The following is a 12,051-nucleotide window of genomic DNA, read 5'->3' as shown; positions in this document are numbered from 1 at the left end:
CTTTCAACAAATAATGAGGGTCTGGAAAGTTAGCTCTAACCTTCAGAACTCATGAGGGCTGATGAGAGAGCTCAGGGCCGTCCTAGTAAATCATTGTGGTTCTCAGTCACAGGCTCAGCCTGGGAGAAGCTGGATGCCTTCTTGGCCAGTGTGGTGGTCGGCCAAAGCTATGGAGGGAAACTTCCTCATGGATCTGTCTAAAAAAGTCTAGAAATGGAAGACAGACATCCATTTCTTGAGTTTTGGCTCTGCCCAAAAAAGAATAATTAATGGTTCTGGCAAAGCCTGCTCTTTTTGGTTTCCTGTTTTTTCTTATTTCTTATGGTGTTTTATAGATGAGGAAACTGAGGCTCTTAGAGATTAAATAAACTAGTGTGTTGGAAAACTTGCAAAAAGTTCACTCTCAATATTAATCCTATCCAACAGGTAGAAAAGCCCTTTAAAAATGTTTGTAAATGTGGATTATGTGTTTAATTATAAATCCCTCACTAGACATGGAATTCATTTTATACTGATTAGGTCATTCTCTTCCTGAAAACAGCCATAATATGGTGGATGACACCATTTCTGGAAAATAGTATTGAGATTGCTCATTAAACTCTGCCGAGTGTCAGCTAGCTGAGGGAAACATGGATTCCGTGAATACTTGGATAATTCACAAACATCACTGAGGCCTTTAACTGAAATTTCCATTCTGCATCTTTTCCACTGTCTTCAAAATCTGACATCTAAGTTGTAGGGTTTTTTAAGATATCTTTACTGAAGTATAATTGGCATAGAACATATAGAGCATACTTAAAGTGTATAATTTTATCAGTTTTGACATATGTATACCCCCTTGAAACCATCACTGTGATCAAATGAGTATGTCCATCACCCTTAAGTTTCTGCTTACCTACCACCCTCCAACTCCGCCTTTTTTTTTTTTTTTTCAGAATCCTGATCTGTTACCTAGGCTGGAGTGCAGTGATATGATCTCGGCTCACTGCAACCTCCGCCTCCCCGGATCAAGAGATTCTGGTATCTCAGCCTTCCAAGTAGCTGGGATTACAGACATGCACCACCATGCCTGGCTAATTTTTATATTTTTCGTAGAGGCAGAGTTTCACCATGTTGGCCAGGCTGGTCTCGAACTCCTGGCCTCCGGTGATCTGCCCACCTTGGCCTCCCAAAGTGCTGGGATTACAGGTGTGAGCCCCCACACCTGGCCCTCATTCTCTTAACAGTGTATTTTGAAGAGAAGTTTTAAGTTTTAATAAAGTTTAATTTATTATTTTATGGATTGCATTTTTAGTGTTGTTTCTAAGAAATTTTTCCCTACCGGGCTCACAAAGAAATTTTCCTATGTTTTCTTATAAAAGTTTTACATGTTCAGGCTGTACATTTAGATCTATGATGCATTTTAGTTAACTTTCTTATATCGTTTGAGGCATATATCCAAGTTCATATTTGATGTATGGATACCCAATCATTGCAGCAATTTTTTTTGAAAAGCCTGTACTTTTTCCACTAGGTTTTTTTTTTTTTTGTGCTTTTGTCAAAAATTAGTTGCCCAGCCCAGGTGCGGTGGCTCATGCCTGTAATCCCAGCACTTTGGGAGACCAAGGCAGGCGGATCACAAGGTCAGGAGATCGAGACCATCCTGGCTAACACAGTGAAATCCCGTCTCTACTAAAAATACAAAAAAATTAGCTGGGCGTGGTGGCAGGTGTCTGTAGTCCCAGCTACTAGGGAGGGTAAGGCAGGAGAATGGTGTGAATCCAGGAGGCAGAGCTTGCAGTGAGCCGAGACTGTGCCACTGCACTCCAGCCTGGGCGACAGAGCAAGTCTCCGTCTAAAAAAAAAAAAAAAAAAAAAAAAATTAGTTGCCATATGCCATTTTATAAACTATTATCAGTCGTCAACCATATATCACACAGTATGCTAGCACTGGAGATATGTATCAGTAAGTGTTCTTTGGTTGCAAAGACTAGAGACCAATATTGTTAACTTAATTAGGAAATTTATTGGAAGGAGGAGTGATATAATAGAATTAAAGAAAATTAAAATGTATTGGAAGGATGTGAGGTATAATAGAATTAATTTAAAGAAAATTCAAGAAAAGAAAATACAGCTGGGCATGGTGGCTCATGCCTGTAATCACAGCACTTTGGGAGGCCAAGGTGAGAGGATTGCCTGATCCCAGAACTTCTAGACCAGCCTACGTAACAAGACCTCATTTCTATTAAAAATCAAAAGTATTAGCCAGATGTGATGGCACGTGCCAGTGGTCCTAGCATTTTCAGGGCTAAGGTGGGTGGATGGCTTGAACCCAGGAGGTTAAAGCTGCCGTAAGGTTTAATCATTCCACTGCACTCCAGCCTGGGCAACAGAGTGAGACTGTCTCAAAGAAAAAAATAGAAAAGGCAAGACAAAAGACAAGACCTTGATTGATAAAGGGGGGAGATGGTTTCCCAAAGGACGATGAAGACCTATTAACAGAAGAAGAAAAAATAGTGCTAGGGAGATGTCTGCTACAGTAATGTGTCCAAACTTTTAAAAAGTCCATACATGGTAAATGATGAGAATCAGGCAATGTGTGAGGATAAACTGAGGGATATGAGTAAACTGATGTCTATATGAGGTGTGGCAAAAAATTTACATATTCTTTATGTCATTGTAAGAACAAGCAAAGTATTAGGGATTATATGGAGTGTTGAATTTATATAAAACTTCTCAATAAAATTCATCTAAAAACTTGATAAATAAAAGCTTATTTCCATGATAAGATTTTTATTTCACATCTTTACTTAAACCTAATTATAATATACCTAAGGAAAGGTATATATATTGTAATTATACAGCTCAATGAATTTTCAAAGTGAACACATGTGATGTGTATTCCAATTTAGTATACCTGCATAACAAATTATCCCAAAAGGTAGTGGCTTAAAATAGCAACATTTATTTTACCGATGAAGTTGAAATTTAGGCAGGACTGAAATAGCTTGAAAGCTGGGAGCCTGGAATCCAAAGTCTGCTTCTGTATTAGTTTGTTCTTGCATTGCCATAAGTAACTACCTGAGATTGGGTAATATATAAAGAAGAGGTTTAATTGGCTCACAGTTCTGCAGGCTGTATAGGAAGCATGACTGGGGAGGCCTCAAAAAAACACATTCATGGCAGAAGGCAAGAGGGTAGCAGGTACATCCTACATGGCTGGAGCAGCAGGAGGAGAGCGAAGGAGGAGGTGTTACACACTTTTAAACAACTAGATCTTGTGAGAACTCACTATCAAAAGAACAACAAGGGGGAGGTCTGCCCCATGATCCAATCACCTCCCACCAGGCCCCTTCTGCAACTTTGGGGATTACCACTGGACATGGGATTTGGGAGGGGACAAAAATCCAAACTATATCACCTTCGCTCATTGACTGGTTGTTGATACTACCTGTCATCTGGGTAGCTGCCTCTATGACCAGAATAATTACAAATGGTCTTTCCATGTGGCTCTGTGACTTTCTTACAGCATGGTGACTGGGTACTAAGGTGAGTGTCCCAAGAAGGAGAACCAGGTGGAAGCTCTATTGCCTTTTCTAACTGTGCTAGTTTGTTCTCACATTGCTATAAAGAAATACCTGAGGCTGGATAATTTATAAAGAAAAGAGGTTTAATTGGCTTGTGGTCCCGCAGGCTGTATAGGAAGTATGATTCTGGCATCTGCTTGGCTTCTGGGGAGGCCTCAGGAAACATACAATCATGGTGGAAGCGAGAAGGGGAAGCCAGCACATCTTACATGGCCAGAGCAGGAACAAGAGAGAGTGGGGAGGTGCCACACACTTTTAAACAACCAGATCTTGTGAGAGTTCTGTCAGGAGAATAGCACCAAAGGGAGAAATCTGCCCCCATGATTTAATCACCTCCCACCAGGCCCTACCTCCAACATTGGGCATTACAATTTGACATGAGATATGGGCAGGTACGCAAATCCAAACCCTATCACTAACCTAGTAACCGAAGTCATGCAGTGTCAGTTCTAGTGCATTCTATTTGCTAGAGGCGAGTTACTAAGGCCAGTCCTGTATTCAAGGGGAGAGAATTGTGTTTCACCTTTTGATAGACAGAGTTTCAGAGCATCTGTGGATATGTTTTAAAACCACCACACTTATGTAATAAGCTCCCAGATCAAAAAGCAGAACATTACCAGCATCCCAACCTCCCCTTCCTTTCATTACCTCCCATCCCAAGAGTAATGATTATGCTGATTTCTTTTTTTTTTTTTTTTGGAGATGGAGTCTCGCTATGTGGCCCAGGCTGGAGTGCAGTGGCACGATCTCAACTCACTGCAAGCTCCGCCTCCCAGGTTCACGCCATTCTCCTGCCTCAGCCTCCCATGTAGCTGGGACTACAGGCACGAGCCACCACGCCCGGCTAATTTTTTGTATTTTTAGTAGAGATGGGGTTTCACTGTGTTAGCCAGGATGGTCTCGATCTCCTGACCTCGTGATCTGCCTGCCTCAGCCTCCCAAAGTGCTGGGATTACAGGCGTGAGCCACCGTGCCTGGCTGATTATGCTGATTTCTCACAGCAGAGATTACTGTTGCCTGTTTTTATATTTTATATAAATGGAATAATAAAACATAGGCTTTTATGTGTCTAGCTTGTTTCCCTCAACGTTGTTTGTGAGATTTATATATGTTGTTCTATGTAGATTGTCCTTATTAGTATTCTGTTTTATAAATAGCACAAAATTTATCTAATTTTTTTCTTGATAAGTGGGTAGTTTCTAGTTTTTGGCTAATATGAAGAGTTCTGATTTGAAATTCTAATACATGTCTTTTGGTATTATTTATATAATATATACATAAGTATGTGTTTCTAGGACATGTTTTTGGTATTTTTATGTATGTAATACACATACATGCGTGTACTGAAATTCATGTAGAAGTGAAATTACTGAGTTTAGGGTATTATAGTTCCACTTTGGTAGACACTGCCAAACAGTTTTTCAAACTGTACCATCTGCAGTGAGGGATCATGAATATGATTTCTTAATACCAGGTTTTATGCCTGAAATGACTGATGCAATCCTCTTTCAATATGTATTCATGATGATCTCCTTAAATTCTTGAAAGTTACCATTGACAGAAGACTGGGCTTAGCTGGCTCTGTTGGCAGAATGTGGCTTCCTCAGCATGGTAGTCTTACACGGAGGCTCAGGGCTCTAAGAGAGTAAGTGTTTCAGTGAACAAGGGCAGACACTGCATGCCCTTTTATGACCTAACTTAGAAGTCTAGCCCAGTTTTCATACCCATAAGTAGATGATGGCAAATAGCAGAAGATAGTTTGTTACTTTTTCCTCAATTGTCAGATAATTTAATTTTTAAAATTAATAAGAATTCAGATAATTTAATTTTTAAAAATTTTACTCTAGGCTGGGAACGGTGGCTCATGCCCATAACCCCAGCACTTTAGGAGGCCGAGGCGGGCAGATCACCTGAGGTCAGGAGTTTGAGATCAGCCTGGCCAACATGGTGAAACCTCATCTCTATTAAAAATATAAAAATTAGCCAGGCATGATGGCACACACCTGTAGTCCCAGCTACTGGGGTGGGGGGGCGGTGGGCGAGGCATGAGAATTGCTTGAACCTAGGAGGCGGAGGTTGCAGTGATCCAAGATGGTGCCACTGCACTCCAGCCTGCGTGATGAAGCAAGACTCTGTCTCAAAAAGAAAAAAAAAAAATTACTCTAAATATAATAGCTCCTTCACTGACCAGCTTAAGGCTGAAATTCTTTGTAATAACGATAATGGGTTAACAATCCATTCAAATTTTCGTATCAACTACATCAAAACAATAATGATGTTTTTCTATTAAACATACACAGATGTTGCTCTACTAGTCTTTTTTTTTTGAGAAGGAGTCTTGCTCTTTTGCCCAGGCTGGAGTGAAATGGTATGATCTCAGCTCACTGCAACCTCCACCTCCCGAGTTCAAGCAATTCTCCTGCTTCAGCCTCCCTAGTAGCTGGGATTACAGGCACCTGCCACCATACCCAGCTAATTTTTGTATTTTTAGTAGAGACAGGGTTTCACCATGTTCGCCAGGCTGGTCTTGAACTCCTGACCTCAGGTGATTCACCTGCCTCGGCCTCCCAATGTGCTGGGATTACAGGTGTGAGCCACTGCTCCCAGCCTTCTACTAGTCTCAATAAGTCCGCTTTAGAATTAAAATTATAATGCTAAGTTACATTATTAGTAAAGTATTTTTAATCTCATTTTTCCAAAAGCTGAATTTTTGCTTTGAATCTATAAACTTTATTGGTAGATGTTTAAAAAGGTCCAGAGTCCACCACAACAGATAATCCAGTGATTATCCTGGGATGTAAAAATATCTGAAGAGATGAGAGGAAGACATTTATACCTGAACTTAAAGTCACAGAGCCTGTCTGGAGAGGCTATGATACAGACACAACCAGCCCATAATTACCCCTCAATGAGAGGCCTCGAGAAAGAAATATCCTGATATCACTTTTCTCCTCCCTCTGATGAGAATGATGTATTGTCATTATTTCTATTATTATACTGTTTGAAAGTTACACCTTTTCTATCTCCCTTGCTTCATTGATTGACAGTTCTGACAGTTTCCATGCTGGTTGACAAAACAAGTGATTCTGCAGTTGCATAAAGTTATATCTATTTTACTCCTGTCATTTGTGCTGTGCTTGCTGTACATTTTTACTGCTATATGGGAATTTAAGAAATAATTTAAAAGTGTTTAATATTATTATTTGAAACAGCGTCTCACTCTGTTGCCCAGGCTGGAGTGCAGTGGTACAATCTCGACTCACTGCAGCCTCATCCTCCCAGGCTCAAGGGCTCCTCCCACCTCAGCCTTCCAAGTATCTGGGACTACAGGTGTATGCCATCATGCCTGGCTAATATTTTTTGTATATTTTTTGTAGAGACGGGGAATCCCCCCATTGCCCAGGCTGGTGTTGAACTCCTGGACTCATGCGATCTACCCAACTCGGCCTCCCAAAGTGTTGGGACCACAGGGATGAGCTGCTGTGCCCAGCCAAATGAAAAAATCCATACTATCTTGTTACCAGTCTTTAAAATTTAAAATATACCCCATTTTATTTTATCTTTTGAAACTTATCCTTAAAAAATTCTGTTTAAAGTCATATTTTTCTGTTGGGTGTCATGTTCTTGGTAAAGTCTTTAGATCAAGTTTGATGTACACAAATACCATATATCTGTCTATCCCAGTACATTTGCTGAGCTCCCATCATGAACTTTGAGTCCCTGAGGATCTTGAAGTTAAGAAGATTCCTGCTCTAGAAAATATGTAAGCTGTATAAACAACAGTAACAACGAGGGAGGGCATGAAAATCTAATTTCTGTAAATCAATTCAATTCAGTAGATCTCATAGCCTTATTATCTGGAGGAAAATCAGAACATACAGGCCCTAAATTTAGTCATAAACTTTAGTCTAGATATATTTTCCAGTGATTATTCAGAAGAAAGTGGTAGTCGTGGGGACTCAGTCCCAGAAGCAGCCGTCATTTGCCATTATATCAGACTCTGTTGCATTAAGTTTTCCAAAAATAGAATTCACATCTTCAAATTCACATATTCCTTCGGGTATCCCCAACAGAATTTTCCCCCAGTGGACAAACATTATGTTCTTACCTTTGACAATCATTTCAACTGTGATACAGGAATTCGATTCTAAAAATTCAGGGATAGGATCAGCTCTTTCCAATCCCTTCTAGCTCTAAATTTTAGGAAACAGTGGGTGCCGCTTTTTCCCAGTGTGAAGCCACATGGACTGGGTCCTTTTTCTCCCTCACATCACAGAAAGTAAAGTAAGCAAATAAGGGAAAAATCAGATTTTAGTTCACTAAAAGTGTTCTTTTTATTTGCCTACATGTTTAGTATTTCTGGTGCTCTTTATTCCTTTGCATAGATCTAAGTTTCCCTCTGCTATCACTTCAGTTTGAAGAACTTGCTTTAACATTTTCTGTAATGCAGTCTGCTAGGATGGTTTTTAAAAATGACTGCATACTCTTTTACTTTGTTTCCATTGAGACATTGGGTCTTTGTTCCTTCTTCTTGAATCTGGGTAGACTAGTAGACTTTGACCTACAGAGTACAGCAAAAATGAAACTCCATGGCTTCTGAGACTAGGTCGTAAAAGACCATGCAATTTCTGCCTTATTCACTTGAATACTTGCTCTTAGAACCCTGAGCCATGATGTGAGAAGACCCCTATCCTGGAGAGGCTATATTCTGGTCAGCAGAGCCAGCTGAGCGCAGCCTTCTAGTCATTCCTGCCACAATGCCAGATATATGAGTGAAGGTCTCCAGATCCTCCACACTTCCTATTCACCAGGTAAATACTACTGATGACCTCCCTTGATACTAAAAGGAGTAAAAAGATCACCCAGCTGAAACCTGCCCAAATCTCTCATTCTCTTAATCATGAGATATAATAAAATCATTATTGTTCTAAGCAACTATTTTTTGAAGCCCATTTATACATCATTAGATAAGTAGAACAGAATTTGGGGTGCCATTGTAATAAAAACCTAAAACGTGGGCATTGCCTTTGGGACAAGATGTAAGGAAGAACTTGAAAGAGCTTTGAGGAGACTGTTACTAGAATCCTGACAGGCATTGAGGAGGATGTCAATGAGGGCTTCCAGGCAAGTAAGGAAAATGTTATTGGAAGCTAGAGGAAAGGAGGCCCTTGTCATGTCATGGCAGATGGTTTAGCAAATGTAATAACACAGCAAATAGAAAATGTATTTAATGAACTGCTGTATCTGGCCTAGATTCCCAGGAAGAACTTTGAAAGTATCAACTGTTTTTTGTTTGTTTTTGAACTATGTATCATAAGGTCTGGCTAGACAAATCTACACTAAAGAAATTATTCAATTTTCAGACAGAATTTAGAAGAATTATGTAGGAACTAGATCTGAAAATGAAACTATTTCTTGTTGTTATTTTCTCCCAGCAGAAGATGCTCAAAGTAAGACAGAGCTGCAGGGCAAAGATAAAATCCTAAGGTCTTATTAGAAAAACATTAGTTCAAGATAGAAATAAATCCAAGGATGTGATTGTAAGCCTTTTGTTAAGAGTTCAGAAACAGATAAAAGACCTTGTAAGATTCTGTTAACTTAAATTCGTGAGATGTACAAAGTTAGAAAAGAGAGTTTTATTTTTTATAAAGGGTTGCAGTTTGCAGGCTGGCCATCCTGACAGGCTAGGAAGCATAGCCTCCAGCAGGGACAGAAAGCAAGCATTTAGAGGGAGGGAAAGGTGGAACAGGGATTTATGTCAAATGGGTTAGCTAAGTATACATAATCAACAGGTTATAGGAGGAGCTATAGATATTCACAAAGCGGGGCATGCAAGCATAGTAAGCAAACATGCATGTTACATGCATCCCATGTTCACTTTAGGGTAGAGACTTTTAGGGTAGAGACTTAGGGAACCTGAGGTAGAAAAGGGCCTATCTAGAAGGTATTTATGGATGTGGCTTTTACCTAACAAAATCGATTATAAGTTGATACACAAAAGAATCTGCAAAATTTGACAAGTCATTACGTCAGTTCACATTAAAACAAACAAACAAACCAAAATACAACAGAGACTATACGAAGTCAAAAAAAACTTCTGGACCCTCAAACTTCTATAAGCAGGCAGCAGGCTGAGGAGGCTACTCATCTGCGAAAACTGAACAGTTCTTGCAGAAAAGAATGTCTGAGAGGGCAAAACCAAGATCCCAAAGGGAAGAGCCAAAAATCATAGAAAATCATTCTCAGAAAGCAGGATTAGGCCTAACTGCTAACAGTAACATATGCCCAGGTAGATTTTAGAATTTCAATGGATCGGTGATTTCCTATTTTCCTCCTTTATTTAATGGAAATATTTACTGCAGTTATTCTATTCCTGTCCCACCACTGTATGTTGGCCATGTATGGGATAGGTAATTTGTCTTGCTAGTTCACAGGTTTTCTTTTTTTTTTTTTTTCTTTTTTTCTTTTTTTTTGAGACGGAGTCTCGCTCTGTGGCCCAGGCTGGAGTGCAGTGGCCGGATTAGTTCACAGGTTTTCAGATCAAGAGTCTCTGAACAGTATGGCTGGAGCCTCATCCATACCTGGACTTGATTTGTTTGTCTCACCCACTAGAGTGTGCTTATTTGCAAACATCCACCTGGGATGAAAAACTCTACAAAGCCTGGTTCAGTATTGCCTATCAGCTGATTCTGAATGTTCAGCAGCTGAAGATGAACACAAGGAATTTTGCTCAAATTCTTGAAGTCGATGAAGTTCTGCTGTTTGAAAGAGTTACATTCTTGGTTACTTCCCATTACCAGTGCAAAGAGCATCATGATAGCCACAGATTTGAGAAGATCAGCAACATCATTAAGCAGTTCAGCTGAGCTGCAGTAAATTGGCCCCTTCTTTCCAGAGCATGGAATTTATGAATTCTAACTTCACTGCCTTCATTGACATCTTCACATCAAACATCTAGGTAAGGGTTGTTATGTCAGATCCCTAGATGCCTTCTGTAGCTATTCTGATCAAGTTGAAAAGCCAGGAAACACTGAAAATCTGGAGAGTGTATGGCCCCAAGCACAGTCTCTTTATGCGTTGAATATTGCCAAATGCTCTTTCTGAAAATGCTGAATTGCCTTTTCTGGGGAGCATACATGCTTTTTAATATTCATAATATCGTGTGCTTAAAAGTGGACTTTGAGGCTGGGCACAGTGGCTCACGACTGTTAATCCCAGCACTTTGGGAGGCCGAGGCGGGTGGATCACAAGGTCAGGAGATCAAGACTATCCTGGCTAACGCTGTGAAACCCCGTCTCTACTAAAAATACAAAAAAAATTACCCGGGCGTAGTGGCAGCCGCCTGTAATCCCAGCTACTCCAGAGGCTGACGCAGGAGAATGGCTTGAACCCGGGAGGCGGAGCTTGCAGTGAGCCGAGATCGCGCCACTGCACTCCAGCCTGGGCGACGGAGTGAGACTCTGTCTCAAAAAAAAAAAAAAAAAAAAAAAATTCAACAAATGTTATTAAAAGTATTTTTAAAAACATTTAACTGATCTTTCTATTGGAGGGAAACAGCTTAATAGTGGAATGTACAAAAACCTACCTGTTTCCTTTGTAAGACTCTAGACAGAGAGATCCGTGCCTGCAATTCAAGTAAAAGAAAGCCATTTTAGAATCTGGAGTTTGTCTTCTTGTAGATCGAATAATGTTATGAACTGAATGTTTGTGTCCCCTCCACCTCCATTCATATGTTGAAATCCTCAATGTGATGGTTCTAGGAGGTGGGGTCTTTGGAAGGCTATTAGTTCGTGAGGGTGAAGCCCTCACAAATGGGATTAGTGTCCTTATAAAAGGGGCCCCAGGGCTGTGGTGGAGGCGGTGGAGGCTGAGGCGGCGGCTGAGGTGGCGACGGAAGAAACAGAAGATGGCAGATTTTTTGAAAGGACTGCCTGTCTACAACAAAATCATTTTTTTTGTCTATTTCACGCGGACTCCGATGCAAAGCCTCGAACCGACGGCCCTCAGTCTACCTGCCCACTCGAGAATACCCGTCTGAACAGATCATCGTGACCGAAAAGGCAAACATCCTCCTGTGCTACCTGCATCAGCAATGGATAAAAAGAACGCTGCCAATAAGAGAGACCAGGAGCGAGTGCAACTGGAAGGCGAGAGTTCGGCACCCCTCCGCAAGGTGGCGCGGATCGACAGCTCAAACATGCAGGAGGACACTTAAGACTCGACCCCACAGGCGCCTCCTGCCGGATCTGCTCCTCGGTCGCTCACCAGCTCGCCTCCCGGCCTGCGCATTCACAGCCTGCGTCCGTCCACACCATTTCCAACCTCATAGGAGCCGACGTATTTATTTTTCTTGAGTTTTTATTTATGCTGTAACCTGTAACAAGCGTTGGTTAAAGGGGACATCAGACCCAGTAGTGTGATGCTGGTAGATGCTTTTTTTTAAAAAAAGCAACATTGTCCCCCCGACCCCCACCTTCCACCTGTT

At 40.9% G+C, this 12,051-nt stretch overlaps 1 pseudogene; it reads left to right on the top strand.

Annotated features, from left to right (window-relative positions):
- Positions 1 to 11,416: 11,416 nt before the first annotated feature.
- On the top strand, positions 11,417 to 11,781 carry LOC104675792 (annotated as a pseudogene).
- Positions 11,782 to 12,051: the final 270 nt, after the last annotated feature.

The sequence above is a fragment of the Rhinopithecus roxellana genome, chromosome 5, assembly GCF_007565055.1.
Source record: "Rhinopithecus roxellana isolate Shanxi Qingling chromosome 5, ASM756505v1, whole genome shotgun sequence".
In the NCBI taxonomy this organism is placed as follows: Eukaryota; Metazoa; Chordata; class Mammalia; order Primates; family Cercopithecidae; genus Rhinopithecus; species Rhinopithecus roxellana.
The sequence above is the reverse complement of the archived record's forward strand: the minus strand, read 5'-3'. Positions and strand labels throughout refer to the sequence as shown.